The sequence below is a fragment of the Ochlerotatus camptorhynchus genome, unplaced genomic scaffold, assembly GCF_037179485.1.
Source record: "Ochlerotatus camptorhynchus isolate MF236.1 unplaced genomic scaffold, CSIRO-AGI_Acam_v1.1 ptg000328l, whole genome shotgun sequence".
NCBI lineage: Eukaryota > Metazoa > Arthropoda > Insecta > Diptera > Culicidae > Ochlerotatus > Ochlerotatus camptorhynchus.
In genome coordinates, this window is record NW_027040816.1 from 1144041 (window position 1) to 1163225 (window position 19185).

Genomic DNA, 19185 nt, shown 5'->3' on the forward strand with positions numbered 1-19185 from the left:
GAAGCTTTCAACATTAGCTTCTTTTGGAAGCTTCTTAAAGAAGCTTCCAAAAGAAGTTTTCCAAAGAAGCTTCCAAAAGAAGCTTTCAAAGAGGCTTCCAAAAGAAGCTTTCAAAAGAACTTTCCAAAAGAAGCTTCCTAAAGAAGCTTTATCAGAAGTATCCAAAAAAAGCTTCAAAAGAAGCTTCAAAAGAAGCTCCTATAAGAATCTTCCAAAAGGAGCTTTCAAAAGGACTTTCCAAAAGAAGCTTCCACATGAAGCTTCCAAAAGAACCTTTCAAAAGAAGCTTTCAAAGAGGCTTCCAAAAGAAGCTTCTTAAGAAACTTCTAAAAGAAGCTCCCAAAAGAAACTTCCAAAAGAAGCTTTCAAAGAGGCTTCCAATAGAAGCTTCTTAAGAAACGTATAAAAGAAGCTCCCCAAGTTTCAAGAGAAGCTCCTATAAGAAGCTTCCAAAAGAAGCTTTCAAAAGAACTTTCCAAAAAAAGCTTCCAAAAGAAGCTTGCAAAAGAAGCTTCCACATGAAGCTTCCAAAAGAAGCTTTCAAAAGAAGCTTTCAAAGAGGCTTCCAAAAGAAGCTTCTTAAGAAACTTCTAAAAGAAGCTCCCATAAGATACTTCCAAAAGAAGCTTCCTAAAGAAGCTTGCAAAAGAAGCTTCCAAAAGAAGCTTTCAAAGAGGCTTCCAAAAGAAGCGTTTTAAGAAACTTCTAAAAGAAGCTTACCAAAGATACTTCCAAACTAAGCTTCTAAAAGAAACTTCTTAAAGAATCTCCAAAGAAGCTTCTAAAAGAAGCTCCCAAAAGAAGCATCCAAAAGAAGCCTTCAAAAGAACTTTCCAAAAGAAACTTCATCAGAAGTATCCAAAAGAAGCTTCCAACAGAAGTATCTTAATGAAGCTTCCTAAATAAGCTTCCTAAAGAAGCTTCTAAAAGTCAAATTTCCCTGAAGTTTTCGGTACATTCCTGAAATGCACTTAGGAATATTCCACAATTCCTCGAAATTCCTTAAATATTCTTGTAATTTTCCTGAAATTAGGGGCTATTTTGGAGTTCTCTGGTCATCCTCGAAGCGCTCGGAACTTCCCTGATTATAATAAGACTACCGAAATATCTCTAATCATCTTGGACGGTCTCTGGACTTTCCTGAAGATTACGAAATCTTCTATGTGTTCTCACAATTTTCTTGAATTTATTGTAACATCAGCATTGAAGTTCTCTGGTCTTCCCGATCTTTTTATAATTTTTAAAAGTTATCGACCCTGCCATTAAAAAGCATAGAAATTCCCATAAAATGTTCTCACAATGTTCTAATGTTCATGTAACTTTTCTTACGTTTCCTAAATTTGCATGAGCCCCTCAGGACATTGCTGAAGTTTTCGGAAATTGCCTGAGTTTCTCGGAACTCCTTTATAATTTCAGCAATTTCATTGAAATTAATTGATCTGTCCTGATGTTCTCTGAGCTTCACTAAAGTTCCTGAAGACCATTGAATTTTCCTGAAGTTCTTTGGACTTGTGAAGTTTCCAAAATATTTATGATGTATCCTGGAGTTCGCTGGACTTTTCTGAAACTTTCCGGGTTTTCGAACTGTCTTTAATTAATCGAAACTTACACAAAAGTCTGGACTTTTCTGAAGTTTCAGAACATCTGAAATGTTCCTGCAGCTAGTGTGGATCCGCAATAAAAATCTGATAAGTTCCGGGAAAGTTGAAAAAACTGGCGGGAGAAGACGAAAGAATCATTCAAGCGAAGGCTGAAGAAGCTCCCAACAAACATTGGGCGTTGAATAAGAGCTTATTCAGCTAAAAACATGCTTCTTCAGCTAAAAAATAGCTTATTCAGCTGTTGATCAACTAAAATTATTTGTTTGTCTTCCAAGGTAAGGTGGAAAAAAATTCCAGGGAAAGTTGAATGAAACTTCAGTATGTTTAAAAATGAATAAAAACTTCTGGAAGTTAAATAAGGTTTAAAAAATATTTCTCAATTCCCTAGGAATTACCGAGGGAATTACCGGCAAGAGCCATTGACTATTTCTCGATTGATGGGTAGCCAAAAACGGTTAGGAAATGCAAAAATTAGTCGAAAGAGTATCAAGCATACCCAAGTAACCAACAAGCCCGTTAATCGCCCTTTTTGGTATATAAGGCTGCTATACGACTAATATTAAGTTCGGAAACCCTATATTTACCTTATATCGCAAAAAGGGCGATTATCGGGTAGTTAGCGGGCTTGGTGGTTACTTGGGTAAGGCATCTTTAAGGGATGATTGTTTAGAATTTTAAAGGCTCAAATAATATGAGGTATTCAAAAAGATACAAGTCTCTCACAAAAATTGTCTCTGAAATTCGAGCGCGATTTTGATTATTTAAAAAAAAAATCGGTGTAAATCGGTATAAAATCTCAAAAATCGGTATTCTGAGGAACCTTATCTGTGTATCGGTATCTAGTTTGGAAATCGGTATACATACCGATAAATCGGTATATCTGGCACCGCTGCTTTGACATAACAACACTCTCTTGATCAAGGCAAGCTCTGAGAATCGAAGTCAACGTTCGTTTTTCTTCATTCGTGACTGGATGTTCCTTATCGCCTGTATTGTTGTCAATATAAATATTCGTCTTCATCTTTGTGGGGATAATTTTGAGGATCAAATGCAAAACGATTATTTTCAGTTTTACACAAATATAGCGCAGAAGAATGTGTCGTGTTGGTTTGTACACACAGATCCATGGAAAGTTATTGCCTCTTGTTGAATTGATGATAATATCGAGGCTTAAGGCTCTGGGGTCGACAATATTCAAAATAATCATTTTGATTATTTTGCTTCTGAGGATCGCCTCTGATTTTGACAATTTTGGGTTGGATGATCAAGCACTAGTGAATATCAACAAACGCGTATTCGTTGATGTTTAATGAACTCATTTGTTCATTTCGCTCGTACGTGACAACGAAGATTTTCAAAACAAACGCAATTCATCTACACTGGGTTGAAGCACTACTCCTTACGTGCGATGCTAAAGGCCCAAGTGCAATGACAGCGGAACGGCAGCGGCAGCGGAAAAGCCCGATCTGAGTAAGCCTACTTGTCGGACTGAAAACGATTTTGAATCAAATCGACTTCGGTTAGGCAAATTGACGTCATTTGTGACAACTGTCAAACTTGCCGCTTCCGTTCCGTTTCCGCCCACATTGCGTTTGAGCCTTAATTGATAAAAACAGACACTAATTAGCATATTGATTGATTGCAATGCTTCTTATCGATTCTTCTTACCGTGGTTCATACCGTGGAATTCAAATAACTTCACAGTTAAGGTGATAAGATACAGAGTCAAGATGGCTGAATTGCACTATCACCTCCAGCGGGACCAGCGAACCAGGAAATCGGGAGAACCATGAAAAAGCGAGGAATTTGAAATCACCGGGAGAAGCCGGTGAATTTCCATGTCAAATCGTAAAACTAATAGATTGTAGATCATTCAACAATTTCAAGATCCTTGGACGGGATTTTCAGGATACAGTCACTTTGATGAACTACATATTAAGAGAATTTTGAAAAAATACAAGGGACAGCCCTTTTTTTTCCTTGGATTTGTTTTCCGTTGATCTTGTTTTCCGTGCTGAGCACCAATGCTACCGACGCCAGGGAGGCAGATCCTACACCTGGACCCTACCTATCGACCCATCAACTCATGAACAGGGGACCAACGATGTGATCAGAGATTTTATGCCTCAGAAAATCCCGGCGGTGCCGGCTGGGATTTAACCCAGGCCTGCTGGGGTGAGAGGCAATCACGCTTACTACTTCACCACCAACGCCGCTCTAGGGACAGCCCTATGGGGTTGTACGCAATCGTGACGTAGGACTATGTGGTCTTATATAATAAATCTTATTTGTTAACTGCAGCAGGAGCTTGTGTTTTGTGTAGGAATAAGAATTTGAGCGGGGTTCTCTCTGTTTATACTATTTAGTATGACGCGCTTGACATAGATGGCCCACAGCGACTCACGAAGAGCTACTAATTCCAATCAATAGCGGTGCGGCTTCTCTCTCCTTCTATGGATGCTCATGTTGGCTGCCGCTCGCTGCTTGCAGGCAGCCTTTCGTTGTGTACTGGAGAACACCACGCGGTAAATGAATAAACACCGTTTGGTGAGACCGGTTGGAATTCAACTTTGAAATCTGTGTTGAGGAAATCGCTTTCCGCAAGAAATTGGTGATATTTTTAATTATCATAGAAACAGTTGCACATTCGTGCAATTTTCAATAGTGACAAAATAAAAAGTCTCAAATGTAACAGATGTGTAGACATATGTCTGATCGATTGGTGATAAAATTATTGAAATCGGTCCAGGGACAGCTGAGTTATTAACGTTCAAAATCTTTCATAATTTTGTTACTTGTTCTATTTTTGGTTTTCACAAAGTGTACCCCTATATAGAAATCACAGACGTAGTTGTACGTCAAAAATCTCAAGATAACACCAATGTATTTCATAGACACATAGAGTAGGTGTACCAGTTATGACTACACATTTCATATTGTGGTGTGTTTCAATTATGGCATATGGGATCCCCTAGGCCATAATACGAACACACCATTATTGGAACGTTTAGCCATTTCTGGTACACCCACTCTCAAGATACTTTTTTGAACAACTCCAAGAGAGATTTGAATCCCAAGTTCAGAGCAGTGCACAGTGGGCAAAAATTGACAAAACCGCGACTAAATTGAATATCTCGGCTGCCAAACCGGTTCAGTCAACATGTTATACATGCAAAAATCACGAAGCTCAATCTCACCACAGTTTGTTGACATTTGCAGCTGATGAGTTTTGTTAGCTTGATATTCCGAGCTGCGATATCACAGCTTGTAAAATCAACCGCAGATGTTTGCTTGTTGATTTTTGTCTACGAAAATCAAGCGTGATCTTGGGCATTGGTGGGATTTGATTTTATGATATTTCCTCAACACTGCACAGGGGGCAAAAATTGACAAAACCGTGACTAAATTGAATATCTCGGCTGCCAAACGGTTTCAGTCAACATGTTATGTTAGTTATGTTATGTCATGTTATAAAGGAAAAACTCTTCTGAATCGATTGGTGGTAGTCTCATTGGCCGGAGACTTTTGCGTACCAAAATAGAGGGCCGGGATCAACCCGAGTTCCCGGTAAAGTAGGGAATTCCACTATCGGTCGACATAATTTTACACTTTAGTTAACGTATATTACTGGAAATTGATAGTACTAAGTATATATTGAGTAAAGACACGAAAAACGCCCTCAGGGAAACTCTATTGGCCTAAAGCAGGATCCGGAACGATTCATAAAATCGCCACATTATAAAAAATGTCCTAGAAGCTTGTATTTTTTTCACCGCCACCAATCGATTCAAGAGAGTTTTTCCTTTATAACATGACATAACATAACTAACATAACATGTTGACGGAAACCGTTTGGCAGCCGAGATATTCAATTTAGTCGTGGTTTTGTCAATTTTTGCCCCCTGTGCAGTGTTGGGAAAATATCATGAAATCAAATCCCACCAATGCCCAAGATCACGCTTGATTTTCGTAGACAAAAATCAACAAGCAAACATCTGCGGTTGATTTTACAAGCTGTGATTTCGCAGCTCGGAATATCAAGCTAACAAAACTCATCAGCTGCAAATCTCAACAAACTGTGGTGAGATTGAGCTTCATGATTTTCGCATTACACCCGAACGCAACCGAAACTTCCATATCGGCTGGCAGCAGTCACTTCGTGTTTGTCATCGGTGAAGAGTAAAAAGAGATAGCAAACTATGCTTTCTCTTTCTAAGAAAACGATGTGCAACGGAATCATTTTTGTGTCGAGTCAACTCTCAGCTTGATTTATGCTCTTTGTGAATGGTCTCGCAATATCAAAGGAGCTAGTAAAATCAATACCAAGCATGATATTTTGTTCCAATATCACGAGTGATATTGCGAGCCCATGAAAGCGGAAAAATATCAATTGATTTCTGATTTTGCCAACACTGGTTCAGAGTAGAATCTTTAGGCAGTTCTGTGGGAAATTTCATGTCGATTGTGAAGAGGATTCCAGATCCATTTCACATGAACATTCCAAATAAGTCCTGAGAAGAATTAATAAGAATTATGATGAGATTCCAAGGCAATCCCGAGAGTATTGAATTCATAAAAAAATTAAGATAATTTCATGTTAATTCTAACAAAATTTCAAGGTAATCCAGCTAAAAAGGGGATTGAATTCCACAGGAATTATGAGAATTCCTAGATTAATTCTAAAGGCATCTCGTGAAGAATTTCTAGAGATTTGTAACTGGATTGCCTGAAGAATTTAGACGACAGCTCCAGGATGATTATGAGCAGAAGGGGATAAAGTGAATACGGAGAGGTATATCGGCATTCTTAGTAAGTATGTCCATCCGAGAATTACTCAGCAATATGAACCAGAGCCGAATGTGATCTTTTAACAAGACGGGAAACTATTGCACACCTCAAATCGCAGGCAGAGTTGACTGAATGAACATCTGTCTTTCTAGTCGAAAGATATGTGGCCGCCATCCAGCCCCGATCTCAACCCCTTGGCGTGTCATGAAGGCCAAAGCCTGTGCCAAAGGCCACTCCAGTACAGTAAGAGTCAGACAAACATTGACCCGCACCTGGAGAGATATGAATCCGGACTATATTATCAGAACCTGTCGAGCATTCCGAAAGCGTGTTGAAGTCGTAATTGCGGCAAATGGAAATCCTATCGATGTTTAACATAGGTTTATGTTCTTACAAATAAGCATACAATATTACCGTATGCGTGATAATGTTTGCACCATCGTACAAATAAGGTTCCGTTTCACCTGTGCATACAATGCCTTGGTTTTCTTTGCATGCACGCAACCTATAACTCATATCGTAGTAGGCTGTATATAAAAGAAAATGATTTACTTAGTTTGACAGTTGCACCATCACGAAGTGGCAGCGTATTCGTGATTTGTTCCACGCGCAAATGTCGCAAAAAGACAATTTCAATCGCCGTGGGAGTGTCCCGGTGGACCGTCAAATGGGTTTTAGACCGAGAAAAGAAAGGACAACTATCCGCGAAGGTGGCCACAGGTCGTCCGAGGTCAGCTCGGGTTCCCAGGGTTATCGCTGCTATCAAAAGGAAAATTCGGTTGAATCCAGTGCGTTCAATAAGGAAAATGGCAAAGGAACACAGGATCAGTGACTTTACGGCACGAAAGATCGTAAAGGAAGATTGCGGGGCAAAGTCGAGGGCATGGAAAAAAAAAACTCACATGATTACCAACCGCATCCGGGAGCTACGAGTCGAACGATGCAAGAAAATCTTGAACTTCCTTAAGCGAAAAAATCCGGTAATCCTGTTCACCGACGAGAGCATGTTTACCGTCGATCCCGTATCGAATTCCAGAACCGACCGGTATATTAGTTCTCTTCCGGTAAAAGACGTGGCCGACGAGCATAAGAACGTGTATCTGACCAAGCATCCTGCTAGCGTTATGGTGTTTCGATTGGTGGCTTCCGATGGCAAAAAAATGGACCCGGTGTTCATTCCAGAAGGCGACAAGGTCAACACGGAGGTCTACATCGGGATTTTAAGTAAGTATGTTCTTCTGTGGATCAAAGAACAGTACGGTCCGAAGCCAAATGAAGTATTTAAACAAGAGTGGGCTCCGTGCCACACCTCGAACCGCACTCAGAAGTGGTTGCAGGAACATCTTCCGTAATGGGCGAAGGATATGTGGCCGCCATCCAGCCCCGATTTTAATCCACTGGATTACTCAATATGGTGCATTATGAAGGCCAAGGCCTGTTCTAAACGCCACCCGAGTACAGCAAGCCTCAGACAAACATTGACTCGTAACTGGAGAGAAATGGATCCAAACTATATTATTAGAACCTGCCATGCATTCCGGAAGCGTGTGGGGGCCGTAATTGCAGCAAGGGGAAACTCGGTCGATGATTAACATGGTTTAAGACACTGAAAAACATCCCCACTTTGATTAAATAAAAAAAATCTCGAAAACGGAATTTTTGAGATTTTTTTTTTAATTTTGACATTGCTCAATGGTGCAAACATTATCACGCATACGGTAGAAAGTTTCAAGTACACAATATTAGAAGATCTTCTGCAGTTTCTAGAGCTCGCCTGAACCGTAGGTTGGCTTAATTGACAGTTGATGACCCTGCACATTTGATGTGTAAATTTCTAAGATTTGCTATGGAACTCTTTTGGGATCCTCTTGAAGAAGCCCTTTAGCTTCACCCCTTCCAATGAATGCTTTGGGTTCAATCTGGAGGTTCCCTATTTTGGGTAGATGAATTAAGTTTTAAAGCTCTCCTGTAATTGTCCTAAAGATTATCCCTGGAACATTTTTGAAGTTGGTCAATAGATCCTTAGATCCTGCTCTGGAAAACCTCTAACCTTGTCCATGAGGTTTTCTGATCTTATTTATGAATGTTTTTTATATGGCCTCCATCCTTCTGAGTTCACTGAACGTGCACTGGATTTGCTTCTCTTATACAGTTTCAAGTCCAAGTAACCGAAAAGCATTCAAATGTAAGCTTAATCTAGTTTTTGTATATTTCTTAATGGTACAGGCTCAATCGAATAAACTTTATAGAGCCAAGTTATCATTTCCATTATACATTAAAAAATCGTAAAACTTGAGTTAAAGGACTTGAACCGAATACTCACGCCATGGTCGTCTCGAAGCTAGTGGATATTCACAATGTGATTTAAGTTCCAGGTGCTGGGAAGCACTTAATAATGCTGATTAAAGACTTGTTGACATTAACAGTTCTTATTAATGGCTTATTAGAACCACCCTACTAACAATTTTAGCTGAAGATTAGCTTATAAAGCCAAAAATTGCTACTTTTTACCTGAATAAGCTTGAGAGCAGCTAAAATTGTTTGGTGGGTAGCATTGCTATTCCACGAAAATTTCACCAGTTCATACGCTAATACTGACTGTTAAAGGTTGTGATCCTAATTTGAATAAACATTGCCTTGGACCTCAGATCATGCCAACGATCCATTTCCCTGGTCCTGTTTTTTAGATTAATTGGAAAACGGCGCAGAACTTTAAAATAAGTACAACCAGGGGCAGATTGAAATTTCAACTCAATCTAGTACCATGCCTCAATCCAAATCGATCAGCTTTCAATTAGCTCAGCAATTCAATAAAACTAGCTTCTACCTTCATTGAAAACACTTGTACTGGCTCTGCGTGCATCAAGTGTTACATTTTATCGTAGAATGACCGGAATATGCTTCAAGTGACCGCAAAGCGTGTGGGACCAATGGAATTGATGAAATAATGGTAAATATTACAAGTACCAATCCGACAGATGGATATCCGTTGACCCAGCTTGGTATCCCAGCGACGGTGACGTCAATGAACTTGACTTCCGCCATAGGAAAAAAAAATCCAATGAATTTTAACTGCCCGATTAGCCCTAGTCGTTCGTTATTTCGTTATGCAACCCATCCAAACATCATAGAAGAATTGATTTCATTTCCCTCCCCCTCGCGATTACCCTACAAAACGGTTTCAATTTCCGCTCCCAACGACCAAGTGCTCGTTCCTTCACGTACGTTTATGTAAACAAATCACCCGGGAGCCAATATTCTCGCGCTTGGCTTCCATTGAGTTTTCTTTTTATTACGACCGACTACTATATTGGTAGTATCCTTTTCCGATTCGCTTTCTATGGAACAAGTCCTATCTCGTCACCCTTGAGTAGCTTGCTTTTTGGCTGCTGGCTGCAGCAGCTGCTGCTTCTGATACTATCATAGGAAGGATGTCCTAATATCATCTCCCTGATCGTCCCCGGACATTCATCCTATGACCCCTCCCTCCCCCCAATCCCAAAATACAATACACTAGGTCTGTCGTTCGCTCTCGCTCTCTCCCTTCGATATAACCAATTGTGTTTATGTGATTATTTAGCAGACTGCTCACAGAATGTCCAATGCGTGGCCCCATGTGAGAATGGAGCGCTCTCTCGTCTCCAACAACCTCAGTAGGTATTGGATTTTTCGGTGAAAAATTTCTCTCTGTGATGTGTGCGATACACATTGCCATCCCGCAAGCCTTCTCCTCGAGCATTGCCATAGAGCTCAGGACATACAGCATTGCCATAGAGCTCAGGACATACACTACATCCCCCCCGGTCTACTAGCACGAGAAAAACATGGTGGAGCCATTAGGCACAATTTTCGATTCACTTCTGCTACAGCTACTGGCTGCTGACGAAGTGTACACTGTTTTCCACTCAGAGTCCTCTACCCGTGGGTGAGCAAAACAGGAAAATATCTTCCTGAAAGTATACTTTTCCAACGCACTTGCTGCTTGCTAGCTACACCGAAAGTTAGAGAAGAGACTACGTTTTGCGCCTGGATGCCTCCTTACACCTAAATTTATACCATAACACTAATTGACCAATACACACTGAATCAAACACTAATTTCGGAAATATGGACGATGACGGAAACTACAGAGGGACTACGTTGATGACGAAGCGTGTTGGGGAGGGATGGCCCTCCCTAACGGCCACGGGACATCACATTCATCACCAACTTGGACGCGACGGAAAAGCGCTCAACTGTGGCCACTACTCCAGCACATTTCTTCGCCATTTGAACACCAGGCGAACCACTACTAGCTATGATGAATTTTGCGAAAAAATCTCCCTTCTTCTGTCGAACGTCTAGCTGGAACTTTTCCCAATACTGAGATTTTTTTTCTATGTTCCTCGCATCCAGCTAGACATGGCTAGGAAAAGTGTGTCTTGACAGTAACAATTTTCGCTCTTGACTAAGCTCCTGCTGTTTGCTCCTTGTGCGACGATGAGAAAAATCTTGGCCGCACCGTGGACGCGCGTATGTGAGTGTGGCGGAAATATGGCTTTCCCTCGACTCGAAATCTCGAAACCCACACGATGACGCGATGTGGCTTGAACTCAGTTTGGCGCTCTCTCGAGCTTTCCCACCCGAATCCCATGAACCGGAACCGAATACATTTGCATGTGTTTGTGACGGAAAAGAGACGGAGAGAGACGGTCGTCCTTTTGCCACCTCGACGGTTTGATTATTTCATGATTTCGTAGACTTCTTGTGTTCAAGTACAGAAGAAGTCACCGGAAATTGTATTCCAATGCACAGTTGGCAAAATACGGTCAGAATAGGAATGCTAGTTTCTGCACCCCTTTACTCTCGGAAGCGAAACGAAAGCGTCCGACACTCACTCGGTGGTGGGTGAAGGGACATTCATACACGGCCGATTAAACCAACTCAACATGAGTTTCGTTCACTCAAATTCGCTAAAACGTCTGCTTCTCACAGACTGAGTAAAATTTTCCTCGATTTCCCACGAAATACCTTTCGAATATGAGGGTTTCACTCAGTCTATTTGTATACTTCTAGACTGAGTAAACATTTCGTCGATTTTACTCAGTCTATGAGTAACCTACGATTTTGCGATTGTGAGTGATAAATCACTCGATTTTGAGTCAATCTCATCGGCCGTGTAGGTGCCGGGTAACTCAAAATAGTGAGTGACATTTGTTGGTTACTAATACAGGCTGCTTCACAGAACATTTTAGCTAGACGGATGAGTCGTTGGACCCGTTCTAGCTCGCGCCGAGTTGTGTGTTGTGGGTGGAAATTCGAATGGGCGTCCGTTTGTTGTGGGTTTTCCTCAGCTTTGAGAATGTGATTCAGGCTCTCACAGAACGGTACGGCTCAGCGAAAGTGATGGATGAGAGAGGATCACTCTGGGTGATTGTTGGGGTCGAAGTGGATAGAATGAATTACCTGGGACGGAATTCATTTGGATGGAAATTAGATCTGATATCTTACTCGCGGTATGGCAATAATACTTTGGAAGCATGATTAATGGTTCTTTTAGAGGTGTTGTTTTGTCCAATCAAGAAGATGATCAAGAATTCAATTGAATTAATTCTTAAAACATGGACACTGATATTTTTGCAATGGTTCAAATTGTGTTTTTTTTTCTAACGTTTGTAAATTTGGGAAATGAAACTATAAATCTCTCAAAATTACTCGCATTCTTTCCGACTTATTTGTGGGCCGGGCACCCTTCCTATTTTAACTGTGTTTGAGACAGCTGCTAGCAACTGGCTGGAATGTTGTGGTGGATGTGTTTAATTTCATAATAAAATGCCTTTGCTGCATCGTAAAGCGGGTAAGGTCGAAGCCGACGTTTACACTTTCATTGCGATCCCATTTTTCAGTTACTCAAAACTGAGCAGTTCCACGTAAATGACGGATCGGCAAATTCGTCCTTCTCCGATTTGCATGAAACTTTGCATAATTGTTTGTTTTTTTTTCCTTGAATTGTTTTCCGTCGATCTTATTTTTCGTACTGAGTACCAATGCTACCGACGCCAGAGAGGCAGCTACCTATCGACCCATCAACTTATGGACCGGGACCAACGGCTGTTCTTCCCTTGCGAAGCAAGACGTGGTCAGAGATTTTATGCCTCAGAAAATCTTGGTGGCGCCGACTGGGATTGAACCCAGGCCCTCTGGGGTGAGAGGCAATCACGCTTACCGCTACACCACCGGCGCCGCTGATAATTGTTTGTTAAGGACAATTGCTCACATGTACAAATTTTAAAAAAATGTTAAAAAACTAAATATCTTAAAATGTCTTTGCCCAATTTTTGGAGTTTTTTTTATTTTAAACAAGCTTATGAAAAATGCAACAATGTTTGAAACTATGGACACTTAAAATTTCAAAAATATTACGATAAGTTCTTGTTCTACGATTTTTGTAAGTTTTCAAAAGTCCAAGGTTACAGATATTTCAAAAATTTGCATTTTTATAACCCTTAAAAAAAAAACCGGATTCATTATGAAATTTTTGGGTTTTTTACATTTTCTATAGAACTTTTACTTAAAAAAAAAAACATTTTTGTTTTTTTTTCAGAAAGAAATGATTTTTCTTTATCACTTTGTCTCGGGCGCCATTTTGATCGGAAATGCTGTTTTCGTCCTACAAATTATTGAAAAATTCCAAGGACACTATTTTGAAAATTCAAAATGGCAGCATTTTAGCAAAACTGTGAATCATTGCCCATAACAAACAATTATTGGAATCGCCAACATCTTCCCCACCCATTCCGTATCGAGCGCTGAGTCGGTTAACACCTGGGGGGGAGGACGTGCTGTCAAATCAGCCTACTGATCATTCTTGTATGAAACTGGCTCCAAACGTAAACAATCGCTGTAGGTTTCTTATGGCTTGTTTACGTTTGGAACCAGTTATGCGAGGCATGCGAGGTAGGCGACGATTGTTCGTATTTGACAGCCACCTCCCCCCCTTGGTTAACACGGTCCCTGTCTCTCACACGACATTAAGCATTACTTGTGATTTTTGTTCCACCCGCGTGGTTTTTTTTTCACATCACAGTGCAGTGTCCAGGTTAGGGCGTCGCAATATCAGCTTCAATCGACCAAATCGATGCCACGAAGAGACTGCTGGCTTTCTTTTTCTGATAAAGTCGAACAGCTTCGCAGCATTCTAGAACCTCAGTCGGCGTGCACAAACAAATGTTCAATCGCTTGTCTCTCTTTCTCCCGTCGCTCCATTGGTCTTCCTTTCAAGCTTCGGTGAAACGGATGAGCGAAAGAGCGCTCGACTTTGATAGTTTTCTCTTTCATGAAACACATCAACAGAGGTTTCATGACGTATATGACGGAAAATGAGATAACACAATTAAAGCATTTCTCACGTGAAAACAGTTGAAGATTACACGTAATATGTTTAATTTACCTTCCATCCACATATTTATCTAAAAAAAATTAACGAAAACGGAACATAACGCATTTTAAACAAATTGAAAGAGCGGTGATAGAGTGTTCGTGAAAGGGGATTGAAAGCCATAATGAGGTTTCGTTTAACTAGAAAACCGACGTTAGTTACATTGAAAGCGATGAGCAAAGCAACGACGAGAAAATCCACAGCCAGCGTTTCCTTCTAAGCGTGCTTCTTTTTCATTATCATTTCTTGCTGATAGTTTAGCTAGGCGTTATAGAAATGAAGCGTTGAACACGTTTGTATGAGAGAAACAAAACTCGAGTTCATTTTAGCGCATCGAAAATGTAGAGCCCTGGTCCAGGTGATAAGCGAGCGTGTCTCGGAAGCACCGAAATTCTGCGAGCCCGTTTATTTCGAGTATCCATCTCTATCCATCCCGGTGAAAGATCACCATCATCACGACGTCTCCATTGTATCAGCACCTGCAGCTGCAAGCAAGCAGCAGAAAACGGCATAAGTATACCTAATAGGATAGTTTTTTCCGATTGCCTTGCTATTGTATAGCAAAGTTGCCTTGTAGCAGTGCGCTCTCCCTAATAGGGTGGGGCATTTTTGCAACTAGTAAAAAGTTAAATTTTTTTTATATAATTTTTTTTATATTTTTTTTTGTATGGTTGCTCGCACACCGGGCAACAAAATATTAACAACTAGCAGTTAAGTTAATTAATTGGTGAAGGTTATTTTAAGGTTTTTTTTTCATTTTAAGCAGTTGTGCACCGCTTTTGCGCAACACTTATGGCGTCTTCGGATACCTACGTTGCGCGAACCAGATACTACCAACCGTCTTTGAAAGGACCATGGGCTATCTTTTTTCGGCCCAAAAATAAACCTTTGAAAACTCTCGACATTACGAGAGATTTGCTGCGAAAGATCAGGGCATCTTGGTACACAAGGAAAGATTCAACAAACTGCGGGTAGAAGCACCAACTTATGATGTGGCAAATAAAATTGCTGAACACGAGCTTTTTAGTGTTGAGTATAACATCCCTTCTCGAGATGTGGAGATAAAAGGCGTGGTCTCCGACGCGAGTCTGACTGTCGAGGACTTAAAACGTGCCTCGTGAAGTTTTTTTTTATGAACAAGCAGCACTCCGATAAACTGCAGCGTTCAATCTCTGGACGCTCCAAGCAGACATATGCTCAAATGGTGAAGGCTGCATCAGCCGTCCAAGATGCAAACCAATTTTCGATTTTGAATCGGACTCTGACTCATCCGATGAAGGTGATTCTACGGTGGTACACGCACCTTCAAAAATGGACGGATCCTCAAAAAGAAAATGCCCCTCCCCGAAAGTGCACCGTAAGAAATATAAAGTCACCTCCAGAAGATTGGCAAATTCCCAGGGTAATGGGGACGAAAAATTGAAACCGAAGGCTCCTGCTGATTCAATCCCTGGCAGCAGCAGGAACTTTCCACCATTACCCAAAAAAGATAAGAAAAATAATAAAACTTCTCGAAAGAAATCCAAGTCTGAACGAGGTTTGCTAGCTTTTTCGGACATTGTGGAATTCATATTAAACATGTTCAACATACAAGAGCTTCTTATTAGTTTCTTCCTTGCTTCCAACGTTAGAATCATATCTTAAGCAATTGACTGTTTCATGGCCCCTCTTAAGTAATTGACTGACATGGCCCCTCCTTGCATCAATCATATCTTTCGATGGATAATTCGTCGAACGAGGTTGAAGATATTATCACTGTGCTACAGTGGAACTGCCGTAGTCTAGTGTCGAGGACTAGACTCGTTCAAATTTTTACTTCACAATTCTGATTGTGATATATGAATTTGCTCTCTGTGAAACATGGCTTTCTTCCGATAAAGAACTCAACTTCCACGATTTTAACATTATTCGCCTGGATATAGACGATTCTTATGGAGGAGTACTTTTGGGGATCAAAAAGTGCTACCCTTTCTACAAAATTTCCCTTCCTGCTCTACCAGGCGTCGAAATCGTCGCTTGCCAAATAAATGTGAAGAACAAAAATCTTTGCATAGCTTCAGTATATGTTCCACCAAGAACCTCCATTAGCCGTAGTCAACTCTGGAATCTAGTTTCGATTCTTCCATCCCCAGTATTATTTCTAGGTGATATGAACTCCCATGGTACTGGGTGGGGCGATCTATACGATGACAATAGAGCGGCAATTTTTTACGATTTATGTGACGATTTCAACTTGACTATTTTGAACACTGGTGAAGTGACACGTATAGCTAAATCTCCGGCTCGAGAAAGCCGACTCGACCTATCTTTGTGTTCAAGATCGCTATCATTGGATTGTCAGTGGAAGGTTATCAATGATCCCCATGGTAGCGATCATTTGCCAATCATCATTTCAATAAAGTGTGGCCCTCACTCTGCAGAACCACCTCGAGTTGATCTTACCAGGAACATCGACTGGCAGAAATATGCAACGGCGGTGACAACCGTTATCGAATCAATAGATATGCTCCCACCATTGGAAGAATATCGATTCCTAGCCGATTTAATTTACAAAAGCTCACTGGAAGCACAAAAAAGAAAAGTTCCAAGTGCACCCTTTAAAAGGAGACCAGCCACACCTGGATGGGACGAAGAATGCACAAAGCTGTATGTTGAAAAATCTGATACTTTCAAAGCTTTTCGTAGACACAAAATTTCTAAATACTCCGAGGAATATTCAAAGCTTGAGACAAAGCTGAAACATTTAATCAAAGCAAAAAAACGCGGTTATTGGCGTAATTTCGTTGAGGGATTCTCACGGGAACTCAATGAACACCTTGTGGAGGGTGGCTCGCAACATGCGTAACCGCTCATCTTCTAATGAGAGTGAAGAATACTCCAACCGATGGATATTCGATTTCGCTAAAAAGGTCTGTCCGGACTCAGTTCCAGCACAACACATTCTTCGAGAAGCGTCTCCGAGCGGCAGCTCTCTGGATAGACCATTCACAATGCTGGAATTCTCTATGGCTCTTCTTTCATCGAACAACTCCTCACCGGGAAGCCATATGATTAAATTCAATCTTCTGAAAAATCTCCCAGATATCGCTAAAAGACGCTTGCTAGACTTATTCAATTCCTTACTAGAAAATAACATTATACCGCCTGAATGGAGACAGGTCAAAGTAATAGCCATTCAAAAACCTGGCAAACCAGCGTCTGACCATAACTCATACCGTCCGATTGCCATGCTTTCGTGCATTAGGAAATTGTTGGAGAAAATGATCCTTCGGAGACTCGATCAGTGGGTCGAAGCAAATAACTCGCTATCAAATACACAGTTTGGGTTCCGCAAGAGCAGAGGAACAAACGATTGTCTAGCGCTGCTTTCCACAGATATTCAACTGACCTTTGCGCACAAGGAGCAATTGGCTTCAGTAATCTTGGACATTAAGGGGGCTTCTGATTCAGTTTCCATTGAAATTCTGTCAGACAATCTGCACAGATGTGGACTTTTTGGAATTTTAAATAATTTCTTGTACAATTTGTTGTCAGAAAAGCAAATGACCCTTGGACAACTGACAACTTCCAGAATTAGCTACATGGGTCTGCCCCAAGGCTCAGGTCTCAGCCCTCTTCTTTATAACTTTTATGTCAAAGATATCGACAACTGTTTGGCAGAACAATGCACGCTAAGACAACTTGCAGATGACGGTGTGGTTTCCGTAAGAGGTCCACATGCCGTGGACTTGCAAGGACCATTGCAAAATTCCTTAGATAACTTGTCTTCTTGGGCTATGAATCTAGGGATCGAATTCTCGCCGCAGAAAACTGAACTGGTAGTGTTTACTCGAAAGCGGTACCCAGCCCAAATGCATCTTAATCTTTTGGGCAGAAACATTACTCAATCATTGTCTTTCAAGTACCTTGGGGTCTGGTTTGATTCAAAGTGCACTTGGAATACCCATATTACGTGTTTGAAGCAAAAATGTCAGCAGAGGATCTCCAATCAATTTGTAGCACATGGTGGGGTGCTCATCCGGGAGACTTCATAACGCTTTATAGATCAACAATTCTCTCTGTTCTAGAGTACGGCTCTTTCTACTTTCTCTCGGCAAGAAAAAGTCACCTAATAAAATTGAAACGAATTCAATATCGTTGTCTGCGTATTGCTATCGGCTCTATGCAATGAACGCATAACATGAATCTCGAGGTTCTGGAAGGAGTAACACCCTTCCAGAACCGTTTCTGAGAGCTCTCTCTCAGAATACTAATCAAATGCGGAGTGACGAATACACTTATAATTGCAAATTTTGACGAAATTCTAGGACTGAACAAACAATCTCAATTTATGAGAATCTACCACCACAACATATCGTCAGATATGTGTCTTCCTTGTTACACTCCAGACCGTGCTCACTTCACCAATCCCAGTTCCTCAATTGAATATGATCTGACCATGAAACAAGCAACTCATGGGATTCCCGATCAACTTCGACCTATTATTATCCCACGTATTTTTACTGAAAAGTACCAACACGTCAATTGCGTAAACAGATATTTTACAGACTGGCCTCGTCTCAGTGGATTCACTGGCTTCGGTGTCTTCAATGAAAACTCTAGCGCCTTCCGCAAACTCCAGGAACCTTGTTCCGTTTTTGTTGCTGAGCTGGCAGCAATCAACTTCGCATTGGGGATGATTTCCAACATGTCCGCTGACCATTACTTCATCTTCTCGGATAGTCTCAGTTCGATCGAGGCTATTCGGTCGATGAAACCAAGTACACACTTAGAAAAAATCATGTAAATTTAGGTGCTCTGAGAGTGACATATACGAGCGTCAATTTTGACATACATTTGAGTCATAACAGACGCGAAATAAAGCTCAATCAAACGTATTTTTCGTCGAGCAACGAACTTTTCAGTCTCGGAGCACTTAATATTACATGACATGTTTGTTTACGTCTCATCTTTTATGTCAAAGGCGGATTCCTTCACGTGTAAAATTAGTTATTTCTAAGTGTGTAGGCACTCATGATTACCTTTGTATGGGTTCCCTCACATTGCTCAATCCCAGGCAATGAAAAGGCGGACTCTCTCGCAAAGGTGGGCACGCAGGAAGGCGAATTTTATGACAGGCAAATTTCACACGATGAATTTTACCATTTAGTGCGTCAGAGTACCCTTTCGAGTTGGCAAACTGATTAGGGCAAAGGAAATCTTGGGCGGTGGTTACATTCAATTATATCTAATGATTCTTCGCGAGCGTGGTTTAAAGGCTTGGACTTAAGTCGTGACTTCATTCGCGTGATGAGTAGACTTATGTCCAACTACTACTCGCTAGATGCTCATCTCAATAGAATAAATCTCGTTGACAGCAACATCTGTCGATGTTAAAAG

The 19185-nt window shown here is 40.9% G+C and overlaps 1 protein-coding gene across 5 annotated transcripts in view; it reads right to left on the reverse strand.

Moving 5' to 3' along the window:
• Nucleotides 1–19185, reverse strand: part of sei (seizure) — a 218140-nt gene that overhangs the window by 143656 nt on the left and 55299 nt on the right. The window contains exon 1 of one of the 5 annotated variants that reach the window (XM_065230115.1): nucleotides 10365–10872. The exons of 3 other annotated variants lie outside the window; for them this stretch is intronic. The gene's annotated coding sequence lies outside the window, so the exon portion shown is untranslated. Of the gene's footprint in view, nucleotides 1–10351; nucleotides 10873–19185 lie in introns of those variants that run through there. One more of the 5 variants, XM_065230116.1, reaches the window with a different exon arrangement.